Below are 17,903 nucleotides of genomic sequence, written 5' to 3' on the forward strand. Positions count from 1 at the left end.
ATAAGGTAGCTATCTACAAATAACTGAATAAGAAGTCACAGTGTAGAAGGATCATCCTAATTCTCATTTGCACATGGAAACACTAGAAGCAAAGGAATGAAACTGAATGGGAGGAGACACAGATTAGATGTTAGAAAAAGGCTTTTGACAGTGAGGGTGATCAATGAGTGGAACAGGCTGTCATGAGAGGTGGTGAGTTCTCCTTCAATGGAAGTCTTCAAACAGAGGCTGGACAGTCATCTGTCTGAGATGGTTTAATGAATCCTGCATTGAACAGCGGGTTGGGAATGATGACCCTGGCGGTCCCTTTCAACGCTAACATTCTATGATTCAATTTGTAATTTTACCCCAACATAATGCCTCACATCAGTCTTGGAGCAAAATCGCTCCAAGCACAGGGCACAATACACTACTGACTGGCCGTGGCCCTGCCAACTCAAAAGTGACAGCCTCAGTTTCCAGCTGTCCTGCTCCAGTCACCCAACCAACCTGCATTGTGGTGTGGTCCTTGCTTGGATTGATGTCTGTATGAATCCTTACTCAGACATGACAGATTTCAGACTGACAGCCCATCATACCCTATAGTAAGAGGAAGGTGTGAGGAGGAGCAAAGAGCAAGGCTGTGGAGTCGGAGTGTCAGCATAAAATGGACCGACTCCTAAAATATACAGTTGGGAAAATAAGTAATTGATACACTGACGATTTTGCAAGTTTTCCTATCTACAAAGAATGCAGAGATCTGTAATTTTTAAAAAGGCTTTTACCTCTCTCCAGAGCCGATTCACATCCAGACAATGTGGTACAGTAACCTCTATGCTGTTGATAGTCTCTGTGTGCTAAAAAATGAATGCCGGGCATGGGAAAGATCACAGTAGCTCGTCTCCCCCACCGGATCAGAGTAGATTGCAGAAAATAGAGCCTTCAGAGGAGAAAACTGGTGAAAATGTAGAATATAAATCCCATAATGACCAGATATAGTGTTATTCTTTATGTACACACACGATTATTATGAGAAATTTGTTGAAAATACCTTAAATAATTTTATATTTTGATAGATTGGACTTTTCTGGACACGGCAATTTGAAATATTTTATAGTTTACTTTTGACTGGTGAAAATGAAGGACATTTAAACTTTATATTTATATATTTTTTAAATATTTTTTTTGTCCCCTAATACATAATTACAAAGGCTGAAAAAATACCTAGGTCCATCAAATTCAACCTCTCTCTATACACCACAATACTCTATAATTGCAAAATTTAGTGTTATTGCGGTTGTGTTATGAAGCCCTGCCTCTGCCTGAGCTTCACAGGAATATGGTAGCCACAGGGAGTCTTCTGCAGGCCCCTGGCTGTCATAGTAATCCACTGTCCCCCTACACTCGCGCAACAGCAACCAAGCCATTTAAATGCTATTGTCAGTGATTGATAGTGGCAACTAAATAGTTAACAGCAGCAGCTGTGGTCAATGCTGGTAGAGACAGATGACAGCTATTTAACACAGCTAACATTTGACATCCTCTTTAATACTGACCAAACCCCAGCTCTATTTGCTGTAATACCTTCCCAAGCTTGAATAAAAGCTCCACCTTGCATCACTGTTCCCTGCAGATACTCATTATTGTACCACTATCCAGATGTTTGACAAACTGCTTTCTGTCAAATATTTCACACTTTGACTCCTCAGTCAGGAGCACCATCTTGCATTGTTCTGTGCTACAGTTCCTGTTTCACATAGTTTGTCTGTAATCCTTCCATGCAAACTACTTTGAACAGACTTCTCTGAACACTAGATGGGAGTAGCTGGATCCCACTGATTGCTTGCACTTCTGAGCTGATGGCATTGCTGAACATCTTCCAATTACAAAAGGAAGTAAGCATGATGTATCTTTCATCTGCTGCACTAAGTTTCAGACCACTGCCTCTATGGTACTCAATGCTGTCTATTTCTTGGTGTACTCAGTGCTGAAAAATAGAAGCAGATATATCCTTCATGCACTGCCATCAGAGAAGCAACTGATTGGCTCCAAATTTATTCTGTAGTAGGAGTACCCTACATATACAGCCAATGTCATTAAAAATGATCTTCAGCGTAAAGAAGAACATATAGTCCTGGAATTATGGATATGGCCATCACAGAGGTGTGATCTCAACCTTGAGTCTACTTGGGATGTTGTGATGTTGTACAGAGTGGAGTGTGTTGAAGCTGGTGAGTGACCAGGAAAAATGTGAGCTGTAGCTGGGAGAGCAACAAGCCAGAGTCTTTCTCTGAATGGAGACTGCGAGGGTCAGCTAGGAAAACGGAGCAGTTTGGGTGTTCGAGCTGAAGAGTAATGAGTGAAAGCTGCAGTCTGTAATCTGTTTGGGTGAGCCCGAACTGACATATATGTGCCTGCTGAATATGAACTGTTTATTTGCTGTGATACCTTTGTGTCCAGAAGAAGCCATTTTGTTTTTGAATCCCTTTGAGTTTTATGAAAACATTGAAACTGCACGTTTTGGACCAAACAGCATTGCCTGTCCGAACTACCATACCAACAATGCGGTTTGGTCCAAGACGTACAGTTTCATTGTTTTCATAAAATTCCAAGGGATTCAAAAACAAAACAGTTACCTAATGCTGAGCATGAATCCCTACAATATTACATAATTTATAACATATCTGATATTATTTTAACAAAAAATGACTGTTTAGGGCACTCGTCCAAATCAGATTTATTGCATAAATGATGCAAACCAAAGGTGAGGGGCCCCAATGGGGGGGGGGGGGGTCTGGGCACCATTATGAGTCCGCTTTTACACAAACAGTTTGAGAGTAGCTTTCCATAGTACAGTGTGTACGGAAAGTATTCAGATCCCTTTAAATGTTTCACTCTTTGTTTCATTGCAGCCATTTGGTAAATTCATTTCTGTTTTTTCCTCAAGATGAGGAGCAGAGTGTACAATGTACATTAATGAGAAAAAAATGAACTTTTTTGAATTTACCAAATGGCTGCAAAGAAACAAAGAGTGAAAAATTTAAAGGGGCCTGAGTACTTTCTGTACCCACAGTATTATAAGACGTGTCAGATCTCAGTGCTTGTTTTCACTTTGTAAAGAAACCCACATGTTCTGCATTGCAAGAAAACAATTTTGACATGTACTATAACACGCATTGTTTAAAAGTCACACATCCATGACCCACAGTTTTCATAATCGTGGGGCATTGTGATTAGCATGGCATGTCAGGACCTGAAATTCACTAATGGCTTGCGAATAAAGTATCCTACCTGAATGGGTCATAGTATAATGTACTAGCTTCTCCAGGGGTAGCATAAAAATTACTGGAGACTCGATCAGAAATAGTTTGGTTTCAAGAAAACTGCAACTGTGGTACTGAAAGCACTGATAGTGAAAAGCCTTCCCCAAAGAGGCACACATTTTTCAGGACAATGTAAAAATTGGATTTTAAAGGGAACCAGTTATATGCAAAAATGCTGTTTACCTGCAGATATTTAGTTAATTTGCAGGTAAACAGCATTAATGTCACAGCCATTTACATGCCGCTTTCAGTGACTGACAGCGGTACCTAAATGGTTAAACAGCAGTGATTGGAGCTACCTCGGGTCATTAGAGTTACAGGCAGATGTCGGCTGTATAAGACAGCCAGTATCTGCCTCGTGTGCAGCGAGCTCAGCTCCTGAGTCCGGTTCACACATGTGAACCCCAGAGTGGACATAATGGGTTGGACATAGTGATCCATTCACTTACTGGTGGCCAAAAACGTGTCCTTTTAGCCTATGCTCATATTTCGTTTTTGCTACGTTAGTGATTCTGATGGTTCTTTGGTCTTATATCTTGAAAAATGGAATTCAAGCAGAACAGCCGAAGGGGCCAGTGTTAATGAAGCAGAAGGAATCACTCCCTGCCCTGTTTTTTTTTTGTTTTTTTTTCTAGGGAGGTCAATAGTATTTTCACGACAGGCTTTAAAGGGTGGATGCTGCTGAAACGAAGGTCGGACAGAGCTCAAACTGTCTATCTGCTTCAATAAGCTCAATGGCTCCGATGGCCGTTCTAACCAAATCCCATTTTTCAGGGCTTCAGATGGAAGCCCCGACCGGATCACTGATGTATGGCAAAGAGACAATGAGAACTTAGACTTTTACTTTTTGTCAACTTTCCTATACAGAGGGCCAAATGAGGCAAAAAATAAATAGGACATAGTGGCATACTCTGAGTCCGCCTGGCATAAGTATACATGGGAAGCATTTTCCTGTAACATAGGGCTCTACCAAAGTGTGAATATAGCCACAGATGTTTTACTTTCCCAACAGATGTCAATAAACCCTTCTAAGAACAGGGTCCACCAGGCTTTTAGTACTTGTTTTGACTGAAAGAATAATGCCACAAAACTATTTTATTCTTGGTGCCAAAAATACCACAATCCCTGGCAAAAACATTGACATGAACAGGGCTTAAAGAGTACTGCAATAATGATATCTGAACTCCAAAGATGGATGCCATAGAGAAAAATTGTAAAACTCATAAAAGACATCTCCGGAGAGGAGACACATCACCCTAATATTGAACATATGGGATTAATTATAACTGGGGAAGTGAGAAAGAGCTGACACGTCAACCTCCACTGAAATAAGACTGCCTGCCGTGAACAGGTAATTACAACAAGGGATCTGATGGGAAACAGCCAACATGTCTAGGATTCGTATATTCAGAAGTACAGTACGGAGAAGTACAGGGGCTTCCTCTGATCAAAGGAATCTCAGACTCTCTGGAGCCAGTGATGAATATTATAGTTTGCATCGACCCGATATTCATGGGAGAAATATTATGCTATGTTCGTTGTAGCGTTATGTTCATCGTAGCAAAGAGACAAACATAACACATTCACTCACATCACCATAAGTTCAATTGAACAGCTCCACCGTAAGATTGGCTCAGATGGATGATTCTATCCATGCCATGTTTCATCTCTACAGGTAAAATCGTGTAAGGAAACATGACAACACTTTCTCTCACCTGTATCCTTCAGGGGCAAAGATATACTGACAGTTGTGGATCTCTTAAAGGGAACCTGTCAGCAGATTAAATTGATACCTTGGTTGATGAAATCCGTCTTGTGGTTGTTGCTTTGAGTTAATGAAATACTTGTGCTCTGGGGCGGGGCTGTGGGGCTTCATGTGGTGCTCTGCTTAGGTATTCATCAATATGGCTTCTGACAGGTCACTGATCCCTCAGTGACCAGCCCCCTAGTTTACATAATGAATATTATATATATTAAAAAAAGTCATCTTCTACAGGCAGGCTCCGGCGCTGCAGCATGATCACATCTATGTGTATTTAATTGTTTTTGATGGTATACATAAATTTAAAAAAAAAAATCAGTCTGAAAATGGCGCTGGCCATTTGATAGCTGCAACTGTGCAGGCGCCGGCGGCGCCACGTTGATAGAGAAATTTTTTTTTGCCTGCTTCAAGATGGCGCAGCCTGCGCAGTAGCATCTATTTTCAGACTGATTTTTTTTTTTTTAATTTATGTATACCACGAAAAACAATAATTAAATACTCATTATACATGTGATCATGCTGCAGCGCAGGTGCCATGGCTGGCTCCTGCATGCTGAAGGTGATTTTTTTTCTCTTTTTTTTTTTAAATATATAATATTCATTATGTAAACTAGGGGTCAGCCATGTTCTGAGACATTTCTGTGACATAGGTTTAGTACTTTTCTTTTGTTAAACCTTTTATATTATGTGATTGATTATGCTCCATTGTTTTGTTCATTATTTTAATTATTTATTTATATATAGCGCCATTAATTCCATGTTTCTGTACATGGGAAGTGGGGTTACATACAAAGTTATAGATATCGTTAACAGTAAACAAATTTACAATGACGGACTGGTACAGAGGGGAGAGGACCCTGTCCTTGCGGACTTACATTCTATGGGATAGTGGGGAAGAGACAGAATGTCGGGGGTGCAGCAGCAGAATGGTTATTGCAGGTTGTAAGCTTTCTGAAAAGATGGGTTTTCAGGTTCCATTTGAAGGATCCGAGGGTGGTGGATATTCGGACATGTTGAGGCATGGCATTCCAGAGGATAGGGGATATTCGGGAGAAATCTTGGAGGCGGTTGTGTGAGGAATGAATAAGTGTGCAGGAGAGCAGGAGGATCGAAGATTACGTAAGGGAAGATATTGGGAGATTAGTTCAGAGATATAGGGAGGGGACAGGTTGTGGATGGCTTTGTAGGTCAGTGTTAGTGTTTGAATTGGATTCGTTGGGGAATTGGGAGCCAATGGAGAGATTTGCAGAGGGGAGAGACAGGGGAGAAGCGAGGAGAGAGGTGGATTAGTCGGGCAGCAGAATTGAGGACAGACTGGAGTGGTGCAAGAGAGTTGGCAGAGAGGCCACAGAGGAGAGTGTTGTAGTAGTCAAGGCGGGAGATGATGAGGGCATGTACAAGAGTTTTAGCAGATTGAGGACTGAGGAAGGGATGGATTCTGGAAATATTTTTGAGTTGGAGGTGACTGGAGGTGGCAAGAGTTTGGACGTGTGGTTTGAAGGACAGGGCAGAGTCGAGAGTTACTCCGAGGCAGCGGATTTCAGGTGTGGGAGAGAGCGTGATGCCGTTTACCGTTCATATTTTGTAACAACATGTGTGTGTGTGTGTGTGTATGTGTATGTATATGTATATATATATACACTCACTGGCCACTTTATTAGGTACACCATGCTAGTAAGGGGTTGGACCCCCTTTTGCCTTCAGAACTGCCTCAATTCTTCGTGGCAGAGATTCAACAAGGTGCTGGAAGCATTCCTCAGAGATTTTGGACCATATTGACATGATGGCATCACACAGTTAGCGCAGATTTGTCGGCTGCACATCCCTGATGCGAATCTCCCGTTCCACCACATCCCAAAGATGCTCTATTGGATTGAGATCTGGTGACTGAGGAGGCCATTTGAGTACAGTAAACTCATTGTCATGTTCAAGAAACCAATCTGAGATGATTCGAGCTTTATGACATGGCGCATTATCCTGCTGAAAGTAGCCATCAGATGTTGGGTACATTGTGGTCATAAAGGGATGGACATGGTCAGCAACAATACTCAGGTAGGCTGTGGCGTTGCAACGATGCTCAATTGGTACCAAGGGGCCCAAAGAGTGCCCAGAAAAAATTCCCCACACCATGACACCACCACCACCAGCCTGAACCGTTGATACAAGGCAGGATGGATCCATGCTTTCATGTTGTTTACGCCAAATTCTGACCCTACCATCCGAATGTCGCAGCAGAAATTGAGACTCATCAGACCAGGCAACGTTTTTCCAATCTTCTACTGTCCAATTTCGATGAGCTTGTGCAAATTGTAGCCTCAGTTTCCTGTTCTTAGCTGAGAGGAGTGGTACCCAGTGTGGTCTTCTGCTGCTGTAGCCCATCTGCCTCAAAGTTCGACGCACTGTGCGTTCTGAGATGCTCTTCTGCCTACCTTGGTTGTAACGGGTGGCAATTTGAGTCACTGTTGCCTTTCTATCAGCTCGAACCAGTCTGCCCATTCTCCTCTGACCTCTGGCATCAACATGGCATTTCCGGCCACAGAACTGCCGCTCACTGGATTTTTTTTCTTTTTCGGACCATTCTCTGTAAACCCTAGAGATGGTTGTGCGTGAAAATCCCAGTAGATCAGCAGTTTCTGAAATTCTCAGACCAGCCCTTCTGGCACCAACAATCATGACACGTTCAAAGGCACTCAAATCACCTTTCTTCCCCATACTGATGCTCGGTTTGAACTGCAGGAGATTGTCTTGACCATGTCTACATGCCTAAATGCACTGAGTTGCCGCCATGTGATTGGCTGATTAGAAATTAAGTCTTAACACACAGTTGGACAGGTGTACCTAATAAAGTGGCCAGTGAGTGTATATATACATACATACATACATACACACACACATACTGCCTACATTTCTGGATTAAATACATAAAATGTAACAGCCATGTTCCTCTTGCTCTGTAAGCCGCACTCCTGTAGCCCACACTACCTGTAATGGTTGTCCAAACGACCTACCGTATTTCTCGGACTATAATACGCACCAGACCATAAGACACACAGCAAATTTTCAGAAGGAAAATAGGGAAAAACAGGTTAATGTTTCAAATGGGGTCAGTCTTACAGTCAGAATTCAGCTTACCGGGGGGGGGGGTCAAGGGAGATGTTTGGTGGTCCGGCAATATGACTCCCATCCCAGGCTAGTGCGGTGGCCTCCGGGAAATCCCATCCCAGGCTGGTGTGGCAGGTTCGGCGATGGTGCTCAGAGCCAGCATCTTGTAAAAGCCCGGATTTTAGTCCGAAAAATACTGTATATAAACGATTTATGGTGGCAGCTAGTAGTTCCTTTTGTTACTGTGGAGTTGTCAGTGATCCTACCAGGATAGATAGAGTGTGTGTGTGTGTGTGTTAGATAGAGATATATATATATATATATATATATATATATATATATATATATATATACACACACACACACACATACATACATACACACACAGTTGTGGCCAAAAGTATTGACACCCCTGCAATTCTGTCAGATAATGCTCAGTTTCTTCCTGAAAATGATTGCAAACACAAATTCTTTGGTATTATTCTCTTCATTTAATTTGTCTTAAATGAAAAAAACACAAGAGAATGAAGCAAACAGCAAAACATTGATCATTTCACACAAAACTCCAAAAATGGGCCAGACAAAAGTATTGGCACCCTCAGCCTAATACTTGGTTGCACAACCAAGATGAGATGGTCAGATGAGACAAAAGTAGAGCTTTTTGGGAAAAAGCATCAACATAGAGTTTACAGGAGAAAAAGAACACGGTCCCTACAGTCAAACATGGAGGAGGTTCCCTGATGTTTTGGGGTTGCTTTGCTGCCACTGGCACTGGACTGCTTGACCGTGTGCATGGCATTATGAAGTCTGAAGACTACCAACAAATTTTGAAGCATAATGTAGGGCCCAGTGTGAGAAAGCTGGGTCTCCCTCAGAGGTCATGGGTCTTCCAGCAGGACAATGACCCAAAACACACTTCAAAAAGCACTAGAAAATGATTTGAGAGAAAGCACTGGAGACTTCTAAGGTGGCCAGCAATGAGTCCAGACCTGAATCCCATAGAACACCTGTGGAGAGATCTAAAAATGGCAGTTTGGAGAAGGCACCCTTCTAATATCAGGGACCTGGAGCAGTTTGCCAAAGAAGAATGGTCTTAAATTCCAGCAGAGCATTGTAAGAAACTCATTGATGGTTACCGGAAGCGATTGGTCGCAGTTATTTTGGCTAAAGGTTGTGCAACCAAGTATTAGTACTTTTGTCTGGCCCATTTTTGGAGTTTTGTGTGAAATGATAAATGTTTTGCTCTTTTGCTTCATTCTCTTTTGTGTTTTTTCATTTAAGACAAATTAAATGAAGATAATAATACCAAAGAATTTGTGTTTGCAATCATTTTCAGGAAGAAACTGAGTATTATCTGACAGAATTGCAGGGGTGTCAATACTTTTGGCCACAACTGTAGCCACCTTTTGCTTTGATTACTGCTTTGCACACTCTTGGCATTCTCTTGATGAGCTTCAAGAGGTAGTCACCAGAAATGGTTTTCACTTCACAGGTGTGCCCTGTCAGTTTTAATAAGTGGGATTTCTTGCCTTATAAATGGGGTTGGGACCATCAGTTGTGTTGTGCAGAAGTCTGCTGGATACACAGCTGATAGTCCTACTGAATAGACTGATAGAATTTGTATTATGGCAAGAAAAAAACAGCTAAGTAAAGAAAAACGAGTGGCCATCATTACTTTAACCCCTTCACCCCCAAGGGTGGTTTGCACGTTCATGACCGGGCCAATTTTTACAATTCTGACCACTGTACCTTTATGAGGTCATAACTCTGGAACACTTCCATTGATCCCAGTGATTCTGACATTGTTTTCTCGTGACATATTGTACTTCATGTTAGTGGTAAAATTTCATTCAAATAACTTGCGTTTATTTGTGAAACAAATGGAAATTTGGCAAAAATTTTGAAAATTTCGCAATTTTCCAACTTTGAATTTTTATGCCCTTAAATCACAGAGATACGGCACACAAAAAACTTGATAAGTAACATTTCCCACATGTTTACTTTACATCAGCACAATTTTGGAACCAAAATTTTTTTTTGTTAGGAAGTTATAAGGGTTAAAAGTTGACCAGCGATTTCTCATTTTTACAACACCATTTTATTTTTAGGACCACATCACATTTGAAGCCACTTTGAGGGGTCTATATGATAGAAAATACCCAAAAGTGACACCATTCTAAAAACTGAACCCCTTAAGGTGCTCAAAACCACATTCAAGAAGTTTATTAACCCATTAGGTGCGTCACAGGAATTTTTTTGAATATTTAAAAAGAAATGAACATCTAACTTTTTTTCACAAAAAAAATACTTCAGGTTCAATTTTACAAAATCCGCGCGGATGAATCCGCACCTAATCCGCAGCGTGTGCACACAGCCTTACCCTAACGGGAAAATGGAGATAAATACTTTTTTTTAGTTTTATTATTTTTCCCTAACTAAGGGGGTGATAACGGGGGGTTGATTTACTATTTATGGCGGTTTTTATTTTTGGCGGCTGTCACACGCTAAAAGACGCTTTTTATTGTAAAAATAGTTTTTGCATCACCACATATTGAGAGCTATAATTTTTCCGTATTTTGACCCACTGAGTCATGTGAGGTCTTATTTTTTGCGGGACGAGTTGACGTTTTTATTGGTACCATTTTCAGGCACGTGACATTTTTTGATCGCTTTTTATTCCTATTTTTGGGACGCAGAATGAACAAAAACCAGCGTTTCATGAATTTCTTTTGGGGGGGTGCGTTTACACCGTTCCGTGTGCGGTAAAATTGATAAGGCGGTTTTATTCTTCGGGTCAGTACGGTTACAGCGATACCTCATTTAGGTCGTTTTTTTATGTTTTTGTCGGTTTTATGCAATGAAAACTATTTTATATAAAAAATAATTATTTTTGCATCGCTTTATTCTGTGAGCTATAACTTTTTTATTTTTTCGCTGATGATGCTGTGTGGTGGCTCGTTTTTTGCGGGACAAGATGACGTTTTCAGCGGTACCATGGATATTTATATGCATCTTTTTGATCGCGCGTTATTACACTTTTTGTTTGGCGGTATGATAATAAATCATTATTTTTTGCTTCGTTTTTTATTTTTATTTTTTAAGGGGTTCGCTAAAAGGGTTAACTAATGGGACAGTTTTATAGGGCGGGTCATTACGGACGCGGCGATACCTAATATGTGTACTTTTATTGGTTTTTTTTTTTTATTATTTTCAAAAAATGAATTTATTGGGGAATATTTTTTTTTTTTTTTACTAATTTATTTGGCGATTTTTTTAAATTTATTTTTACATTTTTTTTTAATTTTTTTTTTACTTTATTACATAGTCCCAGGTGGGACATCACTGTCCTGTGACAGATCGCTGATCTGTCACATCACAGATCACTGTGACAGATCAGCAATCTGTCACAGGCATTGAAGCAGACTTCCTCTTGCCTGCACTTTGCAGGCACTGAGGAAGCCAGCTTCCTCAGGTCCCCGAAGGCCCCCGTCGCCATCTTGGATCCGGGGGCCTGGAGGATAGGAGCCCCCCGCAGCAGCGCTGCACATTGCGCTGCCGTGGGGGGCTCAGGGAAGCACGGAGGGAGCCCCCTCCCTGCCGATGCTTCCCTTTAACTCCCGGTACACCGCGATCATGTTTGATCGCGGTGTGCAAGGGGTTAACGTGTCGGGGGCGGTCCGTGACCACCCCTGACACATAGTGCCGGGTGTCAGCTGTGATAATCAGCTGACACCCGGCCGCGATCAGCGGCGCTCACCACGTGGGCGCCGCTGATCGCGGTAGACGTACTATCCCGTCCACGGTCATACGGGCCCGGGTACCGTGGACGGGATAGTACGTCGGATGTCAGGAAGGGGTTAAGAAATGAAGGTCAGTCAGTCCGAAAAATTGGGAAAACTTTGAAAGTGTCCCCAAGTGCAGTGGCAAAAACCATCAAGCGCTACAAAGAAACTGGCTTACATGAGGACCGCCCCAGGAAAGGAAGTCCAAGAGTCACCTCTGCTGCGGAGGATAAGTTCATCCGAGTCATCAGCTTCAGAAATCGCAGGTTAACAGCAGCTCAGATTAGAGACCAGGTCAATGCCACACAGAGTTCTAGCAGCAGACACATCTCTACAACAACTGTTAAGAGGAGACTTTGTGCAGCAGGCCTTCATGGTAAAATAGCTGCTAGGAAACCACTGCTAAGGACAGGCAACAAGCAGAAGAGACTTGTTTGGGCTAAAGAATACAAGGAATGGACAATAGACCAGTGGAAATCTGTGCTTTGGTCTGGTGAGTCCAAATTTGAGATCTTTGGTTCCAACCACCGTGTCTTTGCGACGCAGAAAAGGTGAATGGATGGACTCTACATGCCTGGTTCCCACCGTGAAGCATGGAGGAGGAGGGGTGATGGTGGGGGTGCTTTGCTGGTGACACTGTTGGGGATTTATTCAAAATTGAAGGCATACTGAACCAGCATGGCCACCACAGCATCTTGCAGCTGCATGCTATTCCATCCGGTTTGCGTTTAGTGGGACCATCATTTATTTTTCAAAAGGACAATGACCCCGAACACACCTCCAGGCTGTGTAAGGGCTATTTGACCAATAAGGAGAGTGATGGGGTGCTACGCCAGATGACCTGGCCTCCACAGTCACCAGACCTGAACCCAATCGAGATGGTTTGGGGTGAGCTGGACCGCAGAGTGAAGGTAAAAGGGCCAACAAGTGCTAAGCATCTCTGGGAACTCCTTCAAGACTGTTGGGAGATGATTTCCGGTGACTACCTCTTGAAGCTCATCAGGAAAATGCCAAGAGTGTGCAAAGCAGTAATCAAAGCAAAAGGTGGCTATTTTGAAGAACCGAGAACATGAAAATAAAGAAAACTCTTTGAAAGAGAAGGTGTGTCCAAACTTTTGGTCTGTACTGTATATATATATATATACACATACACACCATACGCTCATTGTGAGTTTCACAATAATAGGAATAGTAGTGGAAATAGTCGCGGCCTTATCAAATCGCCAGTCAATTAAGTAATTGTTCCAATGATTGGAGTAAGTGGATTTGCGTCCTCTGATAAACTGGTGGCAGCGGTGGGATCTGCGTTATCTTTCCGGTGTTCACCCTGACAGTGTATGATGGAGCAAAGTAGTAAAACCAAAGAGCACAGCATCTAAAGTCAATTTCACAGAAATGCCTATGAGAGTGATACTTTTGGGTCAGGAGACACATGGAAGATCTGGACATTGTCATCTGTACTCAGACTGTAAATGTCAGATGTGTGAAACTGGCCTAACCCTTGAAGAAGTAAAATCTTTCAATGAGGGAGACTGATGAGAACATTAATACCTGGCAGGACCAGAAGTGCAGATGAGCAGCAGATCCCCACCAATGACCAATGTGAAGCGGAATCTGGTCAACTGCACCTCACACATACAGTACCCACAGTTTCCAACACAAATCATTAACTTGTTTGCATGTTGCTTACTTCTTACATTTGTTACAGATTTTTTTCAGTAAGAGTACAGTACAATGTGAGTAAATGTTTTTTTTTTTAATCAAAAGCAGTAACGTAACTGAAGAAAAATCGGCTGCAAAACCCATGGCTGCGATAAAGCATCGCAACAGAAAACAGCAGCAACATGCTGAGCAGCGCGACTTGTAGATGACGGCAGCTTCATTGTCAGTGGCGGTGCAGTGAATGCCTATTTCGCAACCTTATGAAGTGAAGATGGGTTTTAGCTGCTGTCATCATGCTAAGAGGCACAGTTTTCACCAGCAAAGTGGCTGCAACATGTGAACACAGCCTACAAGTCAGATAGTTCCTTCAGGATTCTGCAGCAGATTTTACATCACAAAGACAGAAATTTCCAGCTTATCAGGCATGTAATCTTCTCACCTCATGTGAACTTGAGGATCCCTAGACCCAAACTCAACAGCCTCACAGGCATATACAAGTGCAGGTCAGGAAACCCATAGCCAGTCCGCGCCTCACGGTCCACACGCAGAATGTGACATACGGATGTGAGTCAAGTCGGGGGCTACATTCCCACATCCACGTCACACATCCTACTGTTGTCTATATTTTTTGCCTGGGACAGCACACAGACCCATTCAGTTTCATTAATCTGTACACATCAGTTTTAAAAATGCATCTGTCTCTCCAAACCACGAGACTCAGAGCATGTCCAATTCTCATTCATTTGGAGGATTAAACTCGGCCATTAATGTCTCTGTGGATCTGTGAGACAAGGATGAAACACGGCAGACATACTTTACACTTCACGGCGCTATCCTAGTTTCATCTGTTTATAATTGATAAAGAGTCAATGGATAAATAACAAAAGAACAGAAACAGCTAGGATGACGCTCACACAGATGTGTGAACGCAGCCTTTAGGCTGTGTGCACACACTGCGGAAAAGGTGCGGATTCATCTGCGCGGATTTTGTACAATCCGCAGGTGAAACCGCAGGTCAAAAGACCTGCGGTTTTACCTGCGGATTGCTCTGCGGTTTTGCCCTGCGGTTTTTCATCTCCTCAATGGAGGAGATGGCAAACCGCAGGAGAATCTGCAGAAAGAATTGACATGTCAATTCTTTCTGCGGATTGAAAACCGCAGATAATCCGCGCGGAAAATTCCGCACCGTCTGCACTGCGGTTTTTGATTCCCATAGGGAATCATTGTACTGTACACCGCAGCAGAAACTGCTGCGGGTCCGCAGCGGCCAAAACCGCTGCGGAACCGCAGCAAAATCCGCAGCGTGTGCACACAGCCTAAGACTGATCTGACACATCCAGCATTCTGTCTGTGATATCTGAACGAGCTGCAGATCTCATATTTACCCATCACGCTGATGAGTCCGGGTGAGAAGGCGCTCGGCCGGTCCAGACACTGCCATCAGTGACTGTCGGGAGTGTGACACCGGTCTTACAGTAGAACTACAGCACATAAGGGACAGAATGAAAAAATCTGATGTAACGCTGCACACGTACCACCATCAGCATGTCACAACACACTTGGGACGACATAAATCATTCCCAGGCAGACCACAAATCAAGCCTGACGTATCTTCTGCAACGCTGAGAACAAAATCGGCATTAAAAAAAGTTGTCAGAACGTTGTCACAAAATGCCTATCATCCACTGAAAGTGGGCATCGTTGGGCAGCTGTCACAGCCATGCCCAGACAACTGCCAGGTGATTGGGCATAAAAGAAATGACTAATATGAGAGGTGACGGCACATACCCAGGTTATATACATATATATATATATACACATACACACGGCGGGCAGCTCCGGGAGGACATCACACAGGCACGGTGAAAGGCGGCACATACCCAGGTAATATACACACTGCTGACAGCCCCGGGAGGACCTCACACAGGCACGGTGACATGCGGCACATACCCAGGTAATATACACACTGCTGACAGCCCCGGGAGGACCTCACACAGGCACGGTGACATGCGGCACAAACCCAGGTAATATACACACTGCTGACAGCCCCGGGAGGACATCACACAGGCACGGTGAAAGGCGGCACATACCCAGGTAATATACACACTGCTGACAGCCCCGGGAGGACCTCACACAGGCACGGTGACATGCGGCACATACCCAGGCTATATACACACACACACTGCGGACAGCTCCGGGAGGACCTCACACAGGCACGGTGACAGGCGGCACATACCCAGGTAATATATATACACACACACACACACTGCGGACAGCTCCGGGAGGACATCACACAGGCATGGTGACAGGCGGCACATACCCAGGTAATATATATACACACACACACACACACACACTGCGGACAGCTCCGGGAGGACATCACACAGGCACGGTGACAGGCGGCACATACCCAGGTAATATACACACTGCTGACAGCCCCGGGAGGACCTCACACAGGCACGGTGACAGGCGGCACATACCCAGGCAATATATATACACACACACACACTGCGGACAGCTCCGGGACGACCTCAGACAGGCACGGTGACAGGCGGCACATACCCAGGTAATATATATATATATATATATATATATATATACACAGTCATATGTAAAAGTTTGGGCACCCCTATTAATGTTAACCTTTTTTCTTTATAACAATTTTGGTTTTTGCAACAGCTATTTCAGTTTCATATATCTAATAACTGATGGACTCAGTTATATTTCTGGATTCAAATGAGGTTTATTGTACTAACAGAAAATGTGCAATCTGCATTTAAACAAAATTTGACCGGTGCAAAAGTATGGGCACCCTTATCATTTTCTTGATTTGAACACTCCTAACTACTTTTTACTGACTTCCTGAAGCACTAAATTGGTTTTGTAACCTCATTGAGCTTTGAACTTCATAGCCAGGTGTATCAAATCATGAGAAAAGGTATTTAAAGTGGCCACTTGCAAGTAGTTCTCCTATTTGATTCTCCTATGAAGAGTGGCATCATGGGCTCCTCAAAACAACTCTCAAATGATCTGAAAACAAAGATTATTCAACATAGCTTTTCAGGGGAAGGATACAAAAAGTTGTCTCAGAGATTTAACCTGTCAGTTTACACTGTGAGGAACATAGTAAGGAAATGGAAGAACACAGGTACAGTTCTTGTTAAGCCCAGAAGTGGCAGGCCAAGAAAAATATCAGAAAGGCAGAGAAGAAGAATGGTGAGAACAGTCAAGGACAATCCACAGACCACCTCCAAAGACCTGCAGCATCATCTTGCTGCAGATGGTGTCACTGTGCATCGGTCAACAATACAGCGCACTTTGCACAAGGAGAAGCTGTATGGGAGAGTGATGCGAAAGAAGCCGTTTCTGCAAGCACGCCACAAACAGAGTCGCCTGAGGTATGCAAAAGCACATTTGGACAAGCCAGTTACATTTTGGAAGAAGGTCCTGTGGACTGATGAAACAAAGATTGAGTTGTTTGGTCATACAAAAAGGCGTTATGCATGCGCTGTATTGTTGACCGATGCACAGTGACACCATCTGCAGCAAGATGATGCTGCAGGTCTTTGGAGGTGGTCTGTGGATTGTCCTTGACTGTTCTCACCATTCTTCTTCTCTGCCTTTGATATTTTTCTTGGCCTGCCACTTCTGGGCTTAACAAGAACTGTACCTGTGTTCTTCCATTTCCTTACTATGTTCCTCACAGTGGAAACTGACAGGTTAAATCTCTGAGACAACTTTTTGTATCCTTCCCCTGAAAAGCTATGTTGAATAATCTTTGTTTTCAGATCATTTGAGAGTTGTTTTGAGGAGCCCATGATGCCACTCTTCATAGGAGAATCAAATAGGAGAACTACTTGCAAGTGGCCACTTTAAATACCTTTTCTCATGATTTGATACACCTGGCTATGAAGTTCAAAGCTCAATGAGGTTACAAAACCAATTTAGTGCTTCAGGAAGTCAGTAAAAAGTAGTTAGGAGTGTTCAAATCAAGAAAATGATAAGGGTGCCCATACTTTTGCACCAGTCAAATTTTGTTTAAATGCAGATTGCACATTTTCTGTTAGTACAATAAACCTCATTTGAATCCAGAAATATAACTGAGTCCATCAGTTATTAGATATATGAAACTGAAATAGCTGTTGCAAAAACCAAAATTGTTATAAAGAAAAAAGGTTAACATTAATAGGGGTGCCCAAACTTTTACATATGACTGTATATATATATATATATATATATATATATATATACACACACTGCGGACATCTCCGGGAGGACCTCACACAGGCACGG

The 17,903-nt window shown here is 42.8% G+C and overlaps 1 protein-coding gene across 1 annotated transcript in view; it reads right to left on the reverse strand.

Annotated features, from left to right (window-relative positions):
- Positions 1-17,903, reverse strand: part of MBD6 (methyl-CpG binding domain protein 6) — a 118,089-nt gene that overhangs the window by 94,270 nt on the left and 5,916 nt on the right. The gene's annotated exons all lie outside the window — the stretch shown is intronic.

The sequence above is a fragment of the Dendrobates tinctorius genome, unplaced genomic scaffold (genome assembly GCF_039654945.1).
Source record: "Dendrobates tinctorius isolate UK_male_01 unplaced genomic scaffold, ASM3965494v1 ptg000051l, whole genome shotgun sequence".
Taxonomy (NCBI): domain Eukaryota; kingdom Metazoa; phylum Chordata; class Amphibia; order Anura; family Dendrobatidae; genus Dendrobates; species Dendrobates tinctorius.